This window comes from Equus caballus, chromosome 3 (genome assembly GCF_041296265.1).
Source record: "Equus caballus isolate H_3958 breed thoroughbred chromosome 3, TB-T2T, whole genome shotgun sequence".
NCBI lineage: Eukaryota > Metazoa > Chordata > Mammalia > Perissodactyla > Equidae > Equus > Equus caballus.
In genome coordinates this window covers 102163840-102184686 of record NC_091686.1, presented here as the reverse complement: position 1 = coordinate 102184686, position 20847 = coordinate 102163840, and positions in this window count along the sequence as shown.

Sequence of the window (20847 nt, the reverse complement as noted above, 5' to 3'; positions counted from 1 at the left end):
CCTTGGTGAAGTGTGAGTAAGGAACAATACCACACAGATCAAAAATGACTAGACAGATAGTGGATATTTGATTTAAAAAAAAAGACCATTTGATGGTCACGTTTACTTATTAGTTAACTGAAAACCAACAACTTGGCACATAAAACATGATGAATCTTCCTGGAGTGCCAATGTTAGTTTTTTCTATATTGTAAAAATTTCTGAAGTCATGTACCGTATATTATTGACCCTAAGGCAGACATTCCCGCCCACCCTGTCCCCCTACATTTTGATATATCTAAAATGAGGCTACATCTTTGTTTTTTAATTGAGGTAACATTGGATTATAACATTACATAAATTTCAAGGGTACATCATATTTTGACTTCTGTGTAGAGCACATCTTGATCACCACCCAAAGACTGATTACCATCCATCATTGTAAACATTGTAAACATCAGTGTAAACCCTATCACCCTTTTCTCCCTCCTCCGTACCCCCTTCCCCTCTGGTAACCACCAATCTAATCTCAGTATCTATGTGTTTGCTTGTTGTTGTTTTGTTTTATCTTTTACTTATGAGTGAAATCATATGATATTTGACTTTCTCATTCTGATTTATTTCACTTAGCATAATACCCTCAAGCTCCATCCATGTTGTCGCAAATGGCAAAATTTCAACATTTTTACGGCTGAGTAGTATTCCTTTGTGTATATATGCCACATCTTCTTTATCCATTCATTCCTTGATGGGCATTTAGGCTGTTTCCAAGTCTTGGCTATTGTGAATAATGCTGCAGTGAATATAGGGGTGCAAATATTTTTACACATTCATGTTTTTGTGTTTTCTGGATAAATACCCAGAAGTGGAATAGCTGGATCATGTGGTAGTTCTGGTCTTAAGTTTTTGAAGCCTCTCCAAAATATTTTCCATAGCAGCTGCACCAGTTTACATTCCCACCTGCAGTATATGAGGGTCCTCTTTTCTCCATATCTTCTCCAACACTTGTTATTTCTTGTCTTCTTATTTCTTTTATTTTCTTGTTAATTATAACCATTCTGACAGGCATAAGGTGATAGCTCATTGTAGTTTTGATTTTCATTTCCCTAATAATTAGACATATTGAAAATATTTTCATGTGCTTGTTGGTCATCTGTGTATCTTCTTTGGAAAAATGTCCGCTCAGATCCTTTGCTTATTTTTAATTGAGTTATTTGTTTTTCTGCTTTTGAGTTGTATGAGTTCCTTATATATTTTGGATGTTAACTCCCTATCAGATATATGGTTTGCAAATATCTTCTCCCAATAGTTAGGCTGTCTTTTTGTTTTGTTGGTGGTTTCCTTGGCTGTGTAGAAGCTTTTTAGTTTGATGTATCCCATTTATTTTTTCTTTTTTTTCCCTTGCCTGGTGAGCCAAGGTATTCAAAAACATACTGCTAAGACCCACGTTGAAGAGCATACTGCCTATGTTTTCTCCTAGAAGTTTTAAGGTTTCAGGTCTTACATTCAAGTCTTTAATCCATTTTGAGTTAATTCTTGACTATGATGTAAAACAATGGTCCACTTTCTTTCTTTTAAATGTGGCTGTCCAGTTTTCCCAACATCATTTATTGAGGAGACTTTCCTTTATCCATTGTATGTTGTTCGTGCCCTTGTTGAAAACTAGCTGTCTGTAGATGTGTGGGTTTATTTCTGGGCTCTCAATTCTGTTCTGTTTATCCGTTTGTCCATTTTTGTGCCAGTACCATGCTGTTTTGATTACTACAGCTTTGTAGTATATTTTGAATTCTGGGAGTGTGATGCCTCCAACTTTGTTCTTTATGATAACAGCATAATTTTCACATTTATATAAATTTCTAATGATTAAATCACAATTATAAATGCATTGAAAAAGCACTATTGAATTCCAAGATTTCAGTTCTAAAGAAGCCACTTCTTGTAAAGATAATTGTATTTCCCTATGAAAATGGGAACTTTAATAGATTAAATACATTTTTATTATTAATATACAAATTTTAAGAGTATTAAAAGGAAGTTGTCTTTATTTATTCACTTATGTGTTCATTCATATGTTTCTAACTCTTGCTTCCTTCTAAACCCTCCCATTGTCTTGACTGTCAAACACCTTCATCTATCAAATCTCAAGTTAATCTTCCACCAATGGGGCATTTTTAATCATCCAATATCTAATTATATCTTCTTTCTTATCCATACGTGTGTTAGATCCGAAGCAGAGTGCAACTGTAGAATTATCATATGTATTGTAATTATTGTGTTTAATGTGCATAACCTTTATAACTTGTCACTATGTCATTTCATCTTTGCATTTCCATATCCTGGCTCAAGAGAAACGACAAATATACCACCATAGAAATGAACAAATTAAACGTATGGTTGAATTGAGTAGCATGATGATACAACATAATTTAATACAAAATAAATTAAGAGTTCTTTTTAAGAACAAATTGGCTATTGCCACTTGGTTAGAAACTAGGACAAGGTAGATCATAAGGTGCAAGAAAAATTCCAGGTACTATATTCACAAATATCCAAAAACAATGCCATCTGGTATAAGGAATTCAGTCAAAAATTAGCACAAAAATGAAAATTCATTTGATGACCTCGACATAAACGCTACGTATTCCCAATGCCAATTTCTCCTGTCTTGCCAGTTCAAAGTCATATCTCTCTGAGAATGGCATTTAGTCTCATTGGAATCTTATATACAAAATACGCTATTTATCACATCAGGGATTAGTGTGAATATGCTTATTCAAGGTGCCAAACTGTAAGGACAGACCAATCTACAGTACAACTTGCCAAAAGGATATGAACTATGCAAGCTAGTAACTGTAGGAAAGAGTATCAACCAGTAGAATCTGTGACTCAGGCACAGTGCAAATAGCACCAGCTGACAGTAGGAATTGATCAGCGTCCAGTGTTTTAATGAGGGTTTTGCCAATAATTCCTGTGAAAATTGTTTTTTTCCACTTGCCATGATGACTTAGGAGAGTCAGAAAATGAGATTTCCAGAAACAGGAAATCAGCATGTGTGGTCTACACTATTCAGTCTTTATTCTACCTAAGAACATCACCCTCATATAGCAGAAAATTGAAAATGACTAAACCATTCTGTGTTATTTCACAGACAGCATTTCATACCTTTCTAGTGATAACACTGTGATGTAAACCATTGATACTGATAGTTCACAATGCAAAAATCAGTGACCTTAATTTTCTCCTTTTTCTTTTATGTTCATGATGAATGAAGGTTAAAATAGAAAAGAAAGCAACGACTTCCTGTGTTAAAAGGAAAAGGCTTCATTCTGTGATTTCCAAATCCTTGACACAGATAACAATAGCAATTTAGGAGTACAGAAAATGTAGACGAGAATGCTCAAGGCTACATAGAGGTGGATTCCAAGAGAATGCGAATATTAACTTTTCAGAAATATAAATTGTACCACTCATCTGCAAAAGGAGCTACTATTCTTTGTTCTGCATTAAGTAGCTAGGAATAATGGTTCTTAGAACAGAAAAAAAAAATAAATCAAAGGATAACTCTTTTTTTAGGGCATTTGTTATTCATTGACCTCTGGCCAGTCAAAAAGCTGCAGATACTTAAAATTTTATTCATAATTATGAAATGTTCTTGCATTTTGCAGTCATTTATAAGCCTTAGAATACTTTCATATAATTTATGTGAAGCTATCAAGCTGGAAATGAACAAGAATTTCTTTTACCATTGAACTAAGATATAATTTATTTCACTGCGTTAGGATACAGAATGATTCTGTTGTCTGAGTTAATTCAATATCAAATGCTTGAAGACATCATTTGTTATTTCCTTCATTTTAGCTCAGTAATATCTCATCATTTAAAAATACAAATTTATTCATCTAGATGTAAATATGAAAATGCACTCATTGAGTGTTTCCTAGTCCTGGGCTGTGTCAAATATGTGATCATTTCCTAATCCTTCTATCAGCTTTTTAAGGTCAATGTCATCACCACATGAGGATACTGAGGCTTAGAAAAGTTTACATGACTTGTCCAAGAATTTGCAGCTACTAAATTTAAAACCTAGGATTTGCACATTCATTTTTCTTAAATGACCACCTCCACACTTAATAAACACTCTATGCTGCTAGCCCACAAAAAAAGTGTCAGCTCACTGAGAATTCTTGTTTCAAATTGAGTTCTAGTGTCAAGAAAATTTATGTCATCCAGAAATTAAGTGAACATAAATATGACCCCAAAGAGCAGCTTTCCACATGTGCAAATCAAGTTATGCAATTGATTATTAAGTCTACTCACAATGTATAGTAAAATGTCAGTTGCTAATATAAGCTATAGTTATATAAATATAAAATATCAAGATTTCTTGTGCATTAATATTAATAAAAAATGCTCACTACATCGTCTTAATTTTAAAATTCTATTTCCTTGAATTGATTTTCTCCTTTACTAGAGAACTTATTAAATTCATGAAATTTAAGAAAATTGGGTCTGACCCAAATAAAATAAATGCTCGAGATTAAAATACTAGATTATTTCTGTGATACTTGAAAGACTATAGGACCAGAATAAGTTGTTTTCAATTACTTTTGGTAGGTTTTTGGAACAAATTCCTAAGGAACATCAGAAAAAGATGATAACCTTTGGCGTTTGCTCTGAACCTTCTTCTAGACTGATGATGTAATTGAATTGCAAATGCAAATAGAAGTTATTTTCATTGCCTGGGTCTTGCTGAGTCAGTGATATTCACACACAGCATAATAATATTCCCCTCTTCACCAAATATCCAAAAACAGAAACAGGAGCTCCAAACACTTAAAACTTCATGAAATTTTCATTTTTCTCTAACATCTCAATGGCCATTTGAGCTATTGGAATCGTATGCCTCTAATAAGATATTTATAACAGCACACTTGTTGTGGGGGCATATTAGTAAACTCATCATATAAAACTGCTAATAAAGTTTAATTACAATGCTCAGTACTGGTGTTATTCCTAAAAAAGAATAATTGTAATTACCACAAACAAATACATATGCAACAACTTTGCAAAAGTGGAATTATATAGTGGATAAAAATGATCATATTTAGAATGCTTTCCTGAATTCCCTCTCAATTATTAGGTAAAAAAGCCAAAATTGCGAGCCATTTTTGGATAGTCATGTGCATTCAGTTCTCAAAGTATATCTCTTCCTTTGAAGTCTATACTTCAAGCATATACTTTAGTCCTTGTAGGCTTAAGATCAGTCTTCTGGTGTTCTGGGGACACACACACTATTGTGAACCTCTCAATATTCTTCAATGACTTTCTTTGGGTATTCTATTGGGAGTACAGAGATATTTAGTACTGGAGTCATTCAGATCTAGCTCCAAATCTCAATTCCTTTAATTACTATCTCTGCACTCCAGGGCAAGGGCAAGGTAATTAACCATCTGAAATCTGATACCTATTGTATACCCAGCTATATAGCCTCAAAAATATCTGACACTAGAAAGGGCTCAAGTATGACTTGAATGCATCTGCAAACAAAGAAAATCCACACCAGCCCTGGAGAGTCATAGTGAGGTTTATCAGAAATCAAGTGTGAAAAATAACGTGACATAATGAATGGCAATTGAAAGCAATCACTAGGTCTTCGCTTCTCTCCTTCTATACTTTTTCCTTCTGTCATGAATACTCTTTAGATCCCTAGATTGCTTCTCCTTATTCATATCTCTAAAGTTAACTCATCTATATGAGTTATCTATATTTGTGGCCCTTTGATCATTTCTTTTGATTAAATGATTGGATCTCTATAGGGATGATTCATAAAGTTGTCTAAAATTGTGTTGTTTGAAATGAGGTAGACAAATCTTAACCAGGTACATGGCATTTAGATATTTAGGCATGGCATTTCGATTTGCATACTTTTCTTTGGCAAATCTTGACATGGTGAAGAATATTACTTAAAAGTTTAAGGTTTTTTGGCTATATAAAATTTTAGCAATATATCTTTTCCATGTCTAAACCTAAACTATTTTCCTCTTTCTCATAACTTGTTCCATTTAGAATACTTCTGGTTACAGGTATCAGAAACTACTTTCAAATTGGCTTTAAAACTAATGGGAACTTAACATATAAAACAAATGAAAATTCAACTATCCTTTGGGTAGGTCAAACAATGTGATCAGAGCTCAGTTTTGTCTTCAAATTGACTAATTCAACAGCTTTGTTTTGGATCCTTTCTTGGCGAACTCCCTTGTTACATCTGGGAGGTGTCTTTCTAGTATTTTCCAAGACTACAGGCTCCCATTTTCAAATCTAGCAGAAAAAGGAAACTAAAGTTCCGTAAATCTAATTGGATTTGTAACCATGTGATGGGGTATTTTAATTGGATTATGCCAATCAGTCACATTTCTGAAAATGGAGAGGAAGATTAATCTCAATAAAACTACATGGCTGGAAAATATGAACTGCTATAAAGAGATCGGCAGTCAATAGATATCAATCTGAGTCCAATTCTTTGACCACCTAATTTTTATAAAATCCCTTCTTCTCTTTATGGACTCTTAAAAATATGTAAAAGGATATAAAAATATATACTTAACTGGTTCTAAAAGAAAGGAAAAATTTGATCTATTATTATACTCAATTTCCTATCCAGGATCTCTGGGTGATATGCAGGCCTTTTTGTGAAGTTTGCTGCAGTTTCCCCAGAGCTGACAATTTATCTTTAAATGATAAGTAACTAAGCCCAGGATGACCAATATATTCATATGAAAAAAGTATATGGCATGTATAATAAAAACTCCCATTTGGAAACACAAAATGGCCACTAGTTCATAACACATATCATGGTCTGTTGGAATGGAATAACAAGCTCTTTCTATGCTGTCATTTAAATATATGCTTTTGGTTTTACACTCTGGGGCTTTTGGTTGTGTTTTTTGGAAGAAGCTTCATTGATCTTTCCTGGAGAAACTTTTTTTCTAATAACTGCCTCCATTTTCATGCCACCAGTTTTACTGTTCCATAGGCTACTTCTTGTTTGTTCACGTTTTAAGGTTTAGGGATTGTTTAGGAGTTAAGCAATCACATACTCTAACAGTCTGGATTAAGTTGTCCCTGAAAATGCAACGCATGGAAAGACTGAATAGGCTTCTATTCCGTTCATTCTGATCAATTCCCGAGGTATTCAGTTGTAATTTTTAGTCTAGAACAAGACATGTTGAATTTCTGTTTTAAGCGTTAAATCTTCGTGATTTGTCCATTCCTTCAGACTTCATTTTCCTGGAATGTGCCATTTGAATCTCTGCCTAGAGGAATTTTGAAATGAGTGCCAATAATTTGCACCTGTCCCTACTTGGCATTCAGTTTGCGTTGTCAAAATGATCCTGTTTATCATAAACAGTGGTATTTATCAAGCAGAGAAGGGTTATGTTCGTGAGAGACCTCTGGTGCCAGGCTTCCCCTGGAGTCCACAATTTTCCTTTTCTAAATTCCCACCTCCCAGGTTTTCCAATTTTGCAAGATTGCACATTGTTTCACTCAGTTGCCTTGGTTTACAGTCTCAGGTAGAAAAAGTCTCACTACCAAAGCCATATTCTCATCACTCTGTGATCCCAACGGCCTGTTCTGTAGTGTGATTTTTTTTTAATCCTAAGAAGTTGCTAAAAGATTCAATATGTAGCCAGCATGCCTCAACAGGGTTCAATTGTCCTGCCAAGACTTCTAATGTTGTAGTCCAGGGAGGCACATGATCTGTGTTACAAGATATATTAATCCATTGTTAATAAGGGTGAGAAAAGATTTGCTAATTCCTCTGCTCAGGAAGATCATTACTGCATTCATCAAGGAAGAAGGAAGCAGTGTGGGAGGATATCATTTCAACTTCAACAAGTTTAGTTCAAATACTCCCTCACTGCAAGAAGGTAGATATATTAATTACTATAAAACCATAAACAAACTCATATGATGGACTCTATTAGCAAAATCCCCTAGCCTAAGCCAAGGTAAAAAGATTCAGTAGTTTACTGCCCCCAAGTACAAGATTAACATTAGCATAGGAAGAAAAGAAGAGAAAGAAGGAATATGTGGTCAACCAAGGGTAGACTAAGAAACTACAACATTGTACCAGAGCAGGAATAACCTGGAAAGCAATATTCGATAGATGTTGTGGAAATTAAGTGTTGAGTTGACCCATTTGTTGCCTACTAGTGAGAATTTCGGTAACTGAGACTGCTGACAATTAACAAATATGGCTCTGCTTCTTGGATATATAGCTTGACTACATTTCCCATGCTCCCTTGAAGTTAGGTTTGATTATGTCCCTCAGATCTAGCCAATGAGAGGTAAGAAGAGTTGCCTGACTCCCTCTCCCTCTTCCCTAAATAAATAACCTCCCATAAAAAAGTCCTCCATGCTCCTCCCCCTTCCTGCTGAATGGACAGAGAAAACTGCCCCAACCTAGAAAGTCACGTGTTAAAGAAGAGAGAACAGTCTTCATCCTGCTTCTTTGACTATGTGAAGCAGACCACTTCATTCACCTGGATACTGTCCAAGACGTTCATGTAATCAAGACATAAATTTCTATTGTATAAGTTTGAATCTAATTGGCATTGTTGCCTAGCCTACACTAATTAATATAGAAATCAGTATTAGTATTTGGCTGTGATACGATAGGCAATCATAAAACTGATATCAGAGACTGGAAAAGATTCCAATGTCATGCATTGATTAGAAACACTTTGTAACACTGATTTCAGTAAATCAAAAGACAAAAGCATCTACCATTACTGTAGTTCCAGGGGAAGAGATCAGATAGAGCCCATCTGGATAGAATTTCAGTATGTGTTGACTTAATTTCTGTGTTTAGCAAGATTTTAATAAAGAGAAATTAGCTCAGGTAAGAAGTGGGCTTTCGAGAGCAGAGCTAGGAGGGAGTAAGAGTCCAGGAATTTAAAACTTTGCAGAAGTGGAAAAGTCAACTGCTCCTGGAGCCTCAAATACAGAACATAAGGTTTTCTACACAATCATATTATTTTATAGGGTCTCAAAGTTGATGACTCCTATTAAGATGAGACAGACATGAGGAAAAAGAGGCAAAGATAAAAGTAATTTTAAGAACTCTTTCCTGTAAATAAATTTAGGGAAAATTATTGGCATTTCATACTGAATGCAAGCAAAAAAGGTCAGAAGCCTACTCAGTTGTTTTGAGGGAAATCATGAGCCTGATCTAAAAAAAATCCCTGTGATTGTAAAAGTCTGGGCTATAAACAGAGTACAACCTGGTACAAGTTATACTCTCCAATAAGCACTTCAAATACGACCACACAAATAATGAACAAGATAAAACCACCCAGAGGATGGGGCCAGTGGCCACAGATAACTATGGACAAGCAAGTTCCAAACAGAGAGAAGAACTGGACTATAATAAAAGAATGTCCCTAATTTCTGGGTCACAAAATGTTTTCCCAGCAGAATTGCATCACCTTTATGGATAAATGACTACTATGTATTTACTCTGATTCCTTTTATGAAGAGAAATTTTAATTATGTATCATCTTTCCTTGCTCCATTACTATGTATTGGAAGTGGGGAAGTTGCAGGGAGAGAAAATTTGCATTTTTATTTTACAAGTTGACTTACTGTGAAAAACCACATCCAGGCATTATAAGAAGAACATTTTAATACCAAGGAACTCTGGACTTTTGAGATGAATGCAGTAACTGGATGAAACAGAGGAGGTTGAGTGTATTTTATGTGAGTGCATGGAAAGAGCAGTGGAAATGGTTATTTGGTGAACAGAAGGTTGCATTGTGGCAGACTGCTAACTTCACCAAAACCAGATTCCTCTTTGTCCTTGGAACACAGCTTAAATACACATTTTAGCTTCACTTGTAGTTAGATGGGACTGAGTTCCCAATAACAGAAAATGTATGAGTTAGATTTTGCTATATAACAAACCACTCCCAGATTTAGTGGCTTAAAGACAACCGTTTGTTTAGCTCATGATTTTATAAATCAGCGATTTGGACAGGGCTCAGATGGGAAGTTTTCTTGGTTTTGTTGGCCTCACTCATTCATCTGTGGATCTACTTCTGGAGGTTGTTTAGCTGTCAGCTGGGGCAATGGGAAATTCTGAGCCATCTGTCTCTCATCATCCAACAGATTATCTCGACTTCACATAGCAGTGGAAGCTGGAGTTTCCAGGAGTAGTGAGAGAAGGTAAACCCCAAGGTTCAATGATTTTTCAGGTTTCTGCTTGTGTCTCTTGATCACACATGCACACAAGTCCAATAGCCAAGTCCAAATTTAAGATGATTGAAATATAATTGAACTCATAATGGAAGAAGCTGATAAGCCTCATTGCAAAGGGGCATGCAGACAGCAACAGGAAGAATCTGTGGTTTTTTTTGCCAATATACCACACAAAATGAATAGAACTAATGTGTGCCACTTCCAGTGCTTCTCATTAAAACCTCTCATGCCCTTTCCATGCTCTGTCTCCCTTCAGCTAACTAGACAGAGACAATTACTTTGGGGTATTAAATCTAGTCACAAATTCCTTGCCACTCTTTTCATCAGGATGAGAATCTCTGCTCATCCTGTGAGTTGGTTGGGCAAATAGAATACAGTAGCAGTGGTGTGTCCCGCTTTGAGGCATAGCCTTTAAGAATAATGATAACTTCAACTTTCACCCTCTTGGAACCCTGAGCCACCATGTAAAAAGTTTCATCTGCCTTATTAGAGAGACCATGTGGAAAGAGAGAAATTCCTGGCCAGCCTCCAACTGTCCAGCTATTCTTTCTGAGCTGTCAGACATATGAATGTAGCCATGATGGATTTCAGCCTTGAACTCCTCCAGCTATTCCATCTGAGCTGTTATACGTGTGAATGAAACAAAATTGAGACTCCAGATGATGGCAGTCACATGAATGAGATCAGATGAGAGCAGCACAAGAATCTTCCAGATGAATCCAGAGACTATTGGTAAATTGTGAACATGTTTTGTGTTTATTACTTTTTTTCAGCTGCTAAGTTTTGGGATAGTGTTTTGTGTAGCAATAGGTAACTTGAACAATCATGGTAGCCTTGGAAGATAATTGGAAATGGAAAAATCTCTATCTAGTTGTATGCCTGAATAAGATGATGATAAGTTCTATCCCCACCCCAACTCTTGTAACTTGGAGATCCCCAAGAGAGTAATGAGAGCAACAAATAAAATAAAATGCTATCCTATTGAGCCATTTCACACATAGTTCTACTTCATTTTCCTGCAACTTAGTCTTCTCTAAATGAGAAAAGCTCTCATTATCAATGGTCAGTCTGTGTTCCTAGATTCTGCTCAGCCATTGTCCATCCCACTCTAATAAGCAGTTCTCTTTCTGGTGATTTAGGACATCTCAAACTCTTACACTCGAAGAATGTAGGTTATGAGTTTTTGAACACCTTATGTGTTATTACACTTACAAGGAAAAGTCTTGCCTATGGCCAAACTGGAACAAGTCAAATCATTGTGAAATTGCCCACTTAAGTGGTACAGTGATAGAACACTTTGCCCTTGTCGCATCAAAATGGGACAGAGAAAAACGTATTTTGATTTGACACAAGAATGATTGAAAAAGTTTCTACAGAAGGAATGCCAAAAGGAAATTCCAAGGCCTCAATTTCCGTGGGAAGAAATCTCTTTGGCATCACTCAGGCAATCTTCTGTACAAGAGTGATCATTCCAGCTGCACGTGATCATGAAATATTCCAGGTAAACACCAGGATATGGTCAAATCTACAAATATTAGCTTATTCATGAAAAGAATATTTCATTGCATGAAATGTATACAGAAAAAATGTAAAGCCCCATGAGAAAGAGACTGAAGATGATGTTACCTAACAGATACAACCTTGTCTTTGGAGAGAAGCCCTGTTTCTCATGAAACACTAGAGAAATGAGGTAGTAGCAAACAAGATGAAAGATCAAGATACAAAGTAGGAAATCAAGTCATTTTCTCAGCTCTACTCAATCTATCATCTCTTCCTTCTCTTCCTCTTCTCCTTATCTTCCTCCTCTCTCGTCTTTTTTTAAATTCGTTTGTCATGAATTCTTTCTACGTATTCATAAATGACTCTTTCCTCTGCCCTATGAGATCCTAAGCCCTGAGTTTTTTTTTAAATTGCTTTCTCTAGAAAAGAAAAGAAAAAAGATCAAATATTTATTGGGTAAGTACTCTCAAGCAGTTATTTTACATAGTTATTGACTCAAGTTCTTATAAAAATTGTATAAGAAAAATAGTATTTTTCCTGTTCTCTGGATGAGAGAACTGAGGCTTAGAGAAAATTAGTGAATTGACTAAGGGCACTTAGCTATTAAGTATTTGACTTTCCATTCAAATACATTTTTACGATAATAACATCTTCATTTTGCTACCTTATTAGCAACAGCAGAATTCACTTTTACAACCATCGCCCTTTGGGACCTTGGGGTACAATGGAGAATAATATTCTGTTTAAGGAAAGCTTAGCATAGTTATTAACTTCCTAAGTCTGCCAGCCTACTCATAGGTGAGATTTTGCTCAGTCTCAAACCTGACTCAGAGTAGAAAATATAACTTATGAATATTTTATGAAAGATCCTTTGCCTGTGTTAAAATATTTTGTCAACTACTTCTCAGTTCCAAAGGTCCCATCTAGCCACTATATTTTTATATAATCCATGGTGAGCAACTAGAGGTATAAAAGTTTGCCTTTTCCAAGTTCCCTAGAGTCATATTGCCATTCTATTACCTATCAAATCACAGGTTTATGCTGTAAAATTGAAGAGGCCTATGGGACTTGTGCTTTCCAGGAAGCCAATATGAAATGTGATTTCTTCTAAATCTTCCTGTCTGGTGTCTATACATCAGAAACCACAAATTATCAAGACTTTCTAGGGCAGCAAGGGAAAACATAAATGTTTTCACCTTTTTGTTATCTATAACCAAATTTCCGGAGCTTTAACCAAACCTCAGCAAAAATCTGAAATGCCTTCAGATCCCCACTGTCTAATTTCAGACAACCCTACTATAAAATAAAGGAAAATACTGACTAATCTGTCTTGGGGTAAGTGTAACATTTGGACAGAAATAGAAAGAAAGAGTATCTAAGTCAATTTTTTTCTACTCTCGGTTCAGGTCTCTTCAAATATGTGTGATTGTAAGATCTCTGTAACTATTCGGTCACAACCTCCTCAGGAGCTCCCCAGGTGAAATCTGAAACCAGATCCTGTACATGGAAGGCAGGGAGAGACCGAAGAAGAAGGTAGACCTCTCCAGATTGGTAGGTGGCAAGTCTTATGAGCAAAGGAACTTACTTATGAATCTTGTCTTGGGTGGCCTCAAGATGAAAAGGTTTCTGCTCCCACATGCCAAACCTTAAAATCTGTGTGAGAGCCTTGAGTGGTTTCATTCACATGCACAGGGGACCTTAACTGGATTTAGTCATGTACCAGTCCAGGTAGTCTCATCACCGCATTACTATCTCAAGGCTGTGCAGCACCAGGGAGCGGGGAAGGCAAGCAGAATGCACATTCCAAAGACAGGGGAGGGGGTGAGGAGAATCTAATTGCCCAGGTCCAGCTCGTGAGTCAACCAGTGGTCACATCTTCTTGATGACCTCTTTCAACAGTAACCCTTGCTGCTTCCCAAGAATTTAACACAGTGTCTGAGTAAGGGATGATGGTAGAGATTCACAAAGTTTTCACCCTTCTCTATCTCCTCTTTGATCAGTGAGAATAACAAGTACTGTCTTGTAAGTTTTTATTAAGCTCATGAAATCTGGGGACAGCTCACTAATTCACTAGCTTATTTGTGTTGCATAAAGTTCACAATGCCAAGCAGCTTTAGGTCAAGAGGCAGCGTAAGTCCTGTTTCCTACTATTATACTAAATAAGTTCTTACCAAGTGGTTTAGCCAATCAGTTCCGTGACAATAAATTTGCTAATCTCTACTACTCCCTCAGTGCATTCTGTTACCATCAAGCCCAAATTTGACTAGATCCTTAGAGATATTAACCTCAAATGAAGTTTCTAAGTGATGTTGATCCAATAATGAGAATATAACTTCCCACACTTATCGTTCACTTGTATTCAGCAGATAGCATTTTACCATATGGTCTTTGTCTAAAGAATTGAGTTGTTCTGCAGAAAGAGAGGGTTTTCTCTATGTGCTGTCTTTCTAATTGGTTGAGTTTTAGCTACAAACAAAAGTGATGCATTAGTTACTAAATCTAGTAGAGAATGATTCTGAGTTAGGATTGATTATTTTAAAATATTTTCTCAATTGCTTCTTAAGTCCACAGGCCCTATGTAGACACTATATCTTTCTACTCACACGGAACAACTGGAGTCACACACAAAATAATTTGCCTTTTCTGGGGTCATGTTGACATTCTATTATCTACAACATTATATAGTCCCATGTTGGGTACCAGCTAACTTCATATCTGAACTGCTTTTTTTCACTGCTTTTCTTCTTCTTATCTATTACAAGTCCAGACTTACATGGGGGAATTTAGCAGGAAAGGTTATAATTTATTCTGAGAATTTTTGAGGCACTAATATCAATTGATCCTGTCATGAACCATATTAAACGGAGGACAGATAGAACCAAATTTAGGTGAAATATTTTAAATTTAATTTTCTATGTTCTGTAACAAAGATAAGAACTTAATGTTTGTTGTAACACAGAAGACAATGTGAAGAGCTCTGCCTGGGGATGGATTATCTTTGTGCTTATGTTGCCCATAAATGCTTGCTATCTATGAATATCTTTCTTAGAGATGTCAACAGAAAGGTTATTTGTGGGAGTTTTTCTCCTTATATATAAACTTTATATTTCTGGAGGATGAATTTAACCCTGTGAAAATTGGCAGAATGTTGCAAAATGAAGAACAGAGACTTTGGATTCAGATACTTGTGTAAAATTTCCTGCATGATTTTTAAATCAATTGTGTGATTATGGGAAAGTATATTACATTTGTCTTCAATTCATTATTATATAAATGAGAATAAGAATACAAACTTCACCTTTGTTGTGAAGATTAAATGAGGTAATACACACACCGGACCTGTAATATATGTACTCGCTCCCTCTCTTCCTCTCTCCCATGAAGGCACAAGGAATGTGTATCATTTTAATCCTAAAATCTTGTACTTTTTATGAAAGAAAATAATGTTTTTAATTAGCTACATAAACTACAATAAACTCAGAGACTGTTGTCAAGAACCGACTAGTTAGAGGAAACTTTTCTGCTTAAAGTGCTTTAATGTTCTAAGCCGACTCCGTTTGTCATTAAGATGACATAGATTTGACAATGACTTTGGATTGATAGTATTCAAAGAGAGTGAATGCTTTGATTATGGAAGATTCTTACATTCATTCTGAGAAGAAGTAAAAACTTTGTAATGACTAAGTTGTGCATTCTGCCTTACCGAAAATATTCATTTGAGCAACAACAAACTTCTGTTTCAGCTATTCTCATTCTTGAGAAATGCGGAGAAATGATACAGCTCTGTGACTCATCATTACTACTTGTATCTCTAAAGCACAATAAAATGAGGAAGAGAAGAAACGGAAACACAATGATATTACTTTTTAAAGTGAACTGAGAATAAGATGCAATATAGACAGAAAGCGGGGCATAGGTTTTTAAATTTAGCTTGATATAGATATCTTGTCTCCTCTAAATTAGGTTTGGCTTAGATACTCCATTATTTCTCTTTCAGTACCTAAATTTTGGAATTCTCTCACTATGTACACATATTATAATATTCACTATATTTAATATATAGTTGGAGGTTTGTAATTAAATGTGAAAAAAAACTTGTATGTGTTTTCTAGATGCAGAATGGCTTCTAATATAATAAATGAAAGAGACTTTTAGGAGAGGTGTTAAGGTACCTGACAGAAGACACAGACCTTGAATTATTTCTATCCCTTTAACTTGATCGCATAAAAATTATGAAGTGAAATAGACACAATTTATGGTGAATATTAAGTTTCAACCATATACAAGTAGAATGTGCTGAAATAAACTCATGGAGATAATTTAATGATATCCTTATCTGATGTGGCTGTGAATCCATTAGTGTTTGGGATCTGTTAAGATAGTCAACTAATTAGGTTAAAGTGTTAACAAAGAAGTTGCTTGTGAATGGTTCAAACCATTCTATGCTACAGTGGTCACATATGATACTTTATTTTCTCTCTGGCTGCTTTAAATATTGATAACTCTGGCCAACGAAGATGATGAAAGACTAACAGGATCACCCATCAGTAATTATGGAATTTTAGCTTTCATACATTACACCATATAGATTGTGACGGAAACTGGTAAAAACAAGTAAGAAAAATTTAAGAAAAATGAGATGAAAAAGGTCATCCTAAATTCAGAATATCCACACTCTCTCATCTCAAAATATTTAAAGGCACTTAGAATTTAACATGTACTTTCAGTTTTTCAACACTTTATGTTTTTTCTTCTGGGCCTAACAATGCTAGTTCTTATATTCCGTCACTTGTGGCAGTCAGAATAATGGTTACCCCAAAATATGCACATCCTGAACCCTGAACTTATGAATATGTTAGGTTACATAGCAAGGGGGAATTAAGATTGCAAATCAAGCTAAGGTTGCTAAGGAGATAACTTTGAGATAGGGAAATGGTCCTGGGTTATCCCAATGAGCCCAACATAATCACAAAGGTCCGTAAATGTGGAAGAGGATTGCAGAAGAAGAGTAGGTGTTGGAATGATGTGATGTAAGAAATACTCAAGCATCCATTGCTGGCTTTAAAGATAGAAGGAGTCCATAAGACAAGAAATGCATACAGATTCTAGAAGGTAGAAAAGGCAACAAAAGTGATTCTTCCCTACAACCTCCAGGAAGGAATGAAGCCCTTCCAATATACTTATTTTAGCCTAGTAAAATCCATTTTGACTGTTGACCTCCAGAACTGTAAGAATATATTTGGGTTGCTTTAAGCCACAAAATTTGTGGTAATTTGTTATAGCAGCAAAAGCAAACTTACACATCACATTGATCTTAGCATCCTTCATGTCTTACCCTTTTTCATTCTCCCGCAACTACCTAATGAATCTGGAATGATTCACTGTCAACTCCTACTCTGGAGTTTATACAATCTGTTTTTTAGCAATTAAGTAATTGTGCCAAATAGAAGCATAAGCACAGTACCAGGGTGGCAGGGCAGGGATTGGCCATCTGCTTTACTGCTGATTTCTAGTATCATTGAATAATAATCAGATTTTCTCTTCTATGCAATGTGGATATGACTTTTAAAGGTTTGAAAACATTTTTTCTATTCTTTTTGTAGTTGGGAAGAGTGGATAGTTTTGATATGCACACACTCTCGAATCTTGATCCAAAATTCTATCATTACAAAGTAATTGCTAAATTTCTATTCTCGAGTGACATTGCGATGCTGCTTAAAATCTATTTTACTTATACCTGCACTGGTTTCATTTTAATGTTATGAAGCATTTGGATCAACCAAATAAGCCAATTTTATTCAATTAACATAATATTACCATGAAGTTAAAAGTGTGGACTCTGAAGTAAAACTGTTTGAGTTTAAATCTGTTTTTGTCGCTTGCAAATGAAGTGACCTTGGCTAAATTACTTAAGATGTCTGTGACTCAGCTTTCTCATCTGTAAAATGAATATACCTACTTTTAACTACCTTGTTCTATTGTTATTGAAAATTAAATACAACAATTACTACGAACATGGCACATGCTAAGAACTCAAAGATAAACCCCTTTATAATCATTTACTTGCATAATATGATCTCTTAATTCATAGAGAAAATAGATACTTTTAGCCACAGATATCTCCATCTGTTTTTCTCTCTTAGTCTAAATTTATTATGTTATCTACCTTTTCCTCCTATCTCAAGGGGAAAGGTGTTTCTATTATTATCTAAAGCTAAACCACATACACTTCACTCTATATTCTAACCTGTCTTGACTTCTATGGGACAAGGATCCATCAATCATTATCTCTCAAAGTTAAATCTCTAGTTCACCCTCTGGAATGACTTTTATCTCTCATTTTTAAACACATTAATTCTCTCCCTTTAAAAGTGAACAGTCTCTATCCTATTCATACGCATTCCATCATTCATTTCCCCTTCAACATCAAACGTCCTGAAAGCATGGCCTGTTCTTGCTGCGTATACTGTTCATTCATTAAAACTTAAAATATTCTTAGTAACATCATTGATGGCTTCATAAATACAAACTAAATTGCATACTTCTTCTTCATTTTTCTATTCCTATGGTCACCCCTGAATAAAACTTTCTTGGAAGCTTTTGGTTTTACTTACTGTATTCACTGCTACTTATCTAGGAGTTTCACCTCCTCCTTCTGAGACTGTTTATATTCTATTTTTTTCTTTGCTGCCACCCTACATGATAAAGTGTTGCATTGTAATGTCTTTTCAGATGGCTTGGGAAATCATTGCATTTCACAAATAAATGATATTATTCACCAATGATTATAAGGTCTTTATTCAAATCTAGTCTCTTCCCTAAATTTTAGAGATTTATTTTCATTTTCTTCTGGTTAAATACATGCAAATATGTTGTAGCACCTCAAACTTAGGAAGAGAAAGTGAACACATTGCCTGTCAATCCCTAAGGAATAAGTCCTATTGCTCCTCCTCTGTTCTATCTCAATTAACAGGATCACCTCAGTTTCCCTCCCTAGCAGCTTCAAATATACTCCTTGCTTCATCTTTTAAATACCATATTTGACTCTATCACATAATTACTAATTCATTATTTAGCATCCACTATACACCACGAGCTAAGAAAGACTGAGAATTCCAAATAAATGAAAGAGACAAAAATTTCCCATATAGAGGTAAAATACAGTCAAATAAAGAAAGACTAGGAGTTGTATCTGAGTTGTGTGTGTCTGTATTATTTGAAATAGGCATTGCAGTAGATATTATGTTTTACTTTCTGAGAGCCTTTCTATCTAAATGATTAATCTAAACGAATACTGTTAATTATATCCCCACTGATGTTGAAAGACTCATGAGTGGTCACTTGATCCAGTTCTCACAAATGAGATATGAGGATTCAGCTGCTGAGTTGCTCTGGAGAAGTCTTAGCTGTAAGTGAGAGCCACAGCAGAGGATGATTGCTCTTATTCCTCTGGTCATGACTGCAACTCTCTTTTAGAGTTTCCTCTCATTCAACTACAGAATTCTGTTTTTCGAGTATATATGTATCCATGGTTGTCTACTGTAGCACATTTTGATACATCATTTGCTTATATTAACATTTTAGAATTAATAGGATATGATGATTTTTCTTTAATATTTCTTTAATATTTTCATTATGAATGAATGTGTAATAGCATGTACTTCCAAAGAGTAATGTTGATATTCCATTGAGAGAGAGAGATCAAGGTTAGAATTTTACCTTTATTAATCCTCGTTAACCTTTATTAATATGTAAAATGTCAAATGTAAAGGCAATAAAATAACCCTTTTTATCATTAATTTGAAAACATCCTAGAGAAAACTATTTATAAACTAATTGGGAAAGAGTAGAAATAGATAACTACATGTTTTAAAGGTAGATTTAAAATGTTGAATATTTGAAACTGAACATCACAAAATATAATTACAGAATTTTCCCAAATCACAAGAACTCAATTACCTGCATCAATATGATTTTGCAGATAAACTATTTAAAGACAAAAAATTATGTCTTTGATCTCGGTTGACAACACAATAAAAGAAGTTTACCATGAAAAATACTTTTGATTTAAGCATTCTATGTAATGTTAAAAGTAATAAACAGAAATTTTACAACCCAAGAGTTTAGCCATTCATTTCAGATGATCAATAATATTGTATCCAATATTTTATCACAAAAATTAAAAACAAATGAAGTAGTAGAATGGTCAAAAGTCACAATATTTCAGAAAATTCACATGCAGCTAGTTTAAAATTCTTCTTTTGATAAATTGAGCATCAAATTTAAGGAGAAATTCTCTTCTATGACAGTATAAGATAGCTTACATGTCCAACTTTCTAAATGAAATAAGGCTAATGGAATTCATGATGCAGTGAGCTCTTTCCTTACTTTTATGTGAATTATTGATAATTTACAAACTCATATAGTAAAAGCTACATTTTTATCTTTTTCTGAACACAACAAAAGACCAAATTTAGCATTTGACATTAGCAAAATTCTGGACATTAAAAAAAATACATATACATACATTTTTCTTTAAAATTTTCTGAAATTCCAACTGTATTGTTTCAAATCTACAAAGTGGATAATAGATTTCCATTAGTTGCTTGGCAACATTGTTTTATGTTCTGCAGCTAATTTCATATTGATGATTTATGTTTAAACATACCTGAATGAGGTTGTTGGAAACTTGAACAGGTAGGTTAAGTTCACTGAAGTTCCAATGCACCTGGAGTTTATTGTCTTAAAAGAAAAATGATTACTATAATTAGCATATGGTAGATGCACAATAAATTGTTGCCAGTTTGCCAATTTCCTTCTTGCCAATTATATTCTATGTGCTTGAAAATTTACATTGTATTAACTTATTAATTTAAATTATGGTAGTGAAAATCATTTTCCAGTACTGAAACTTAATTCCGTATTTAAAAAATGGCTTTTTCAGTTTACTTTTACACATATATATGCACACATACATAATATCAAAATAAATACTAACATATGTGTATATATACATATATACATGTATGTTTTTATATATATGTATATATGTATAAACATAATGAGTGATAAAATTTGAGGGATTCTAAAAATGACCTCTTTTCCTGAAAA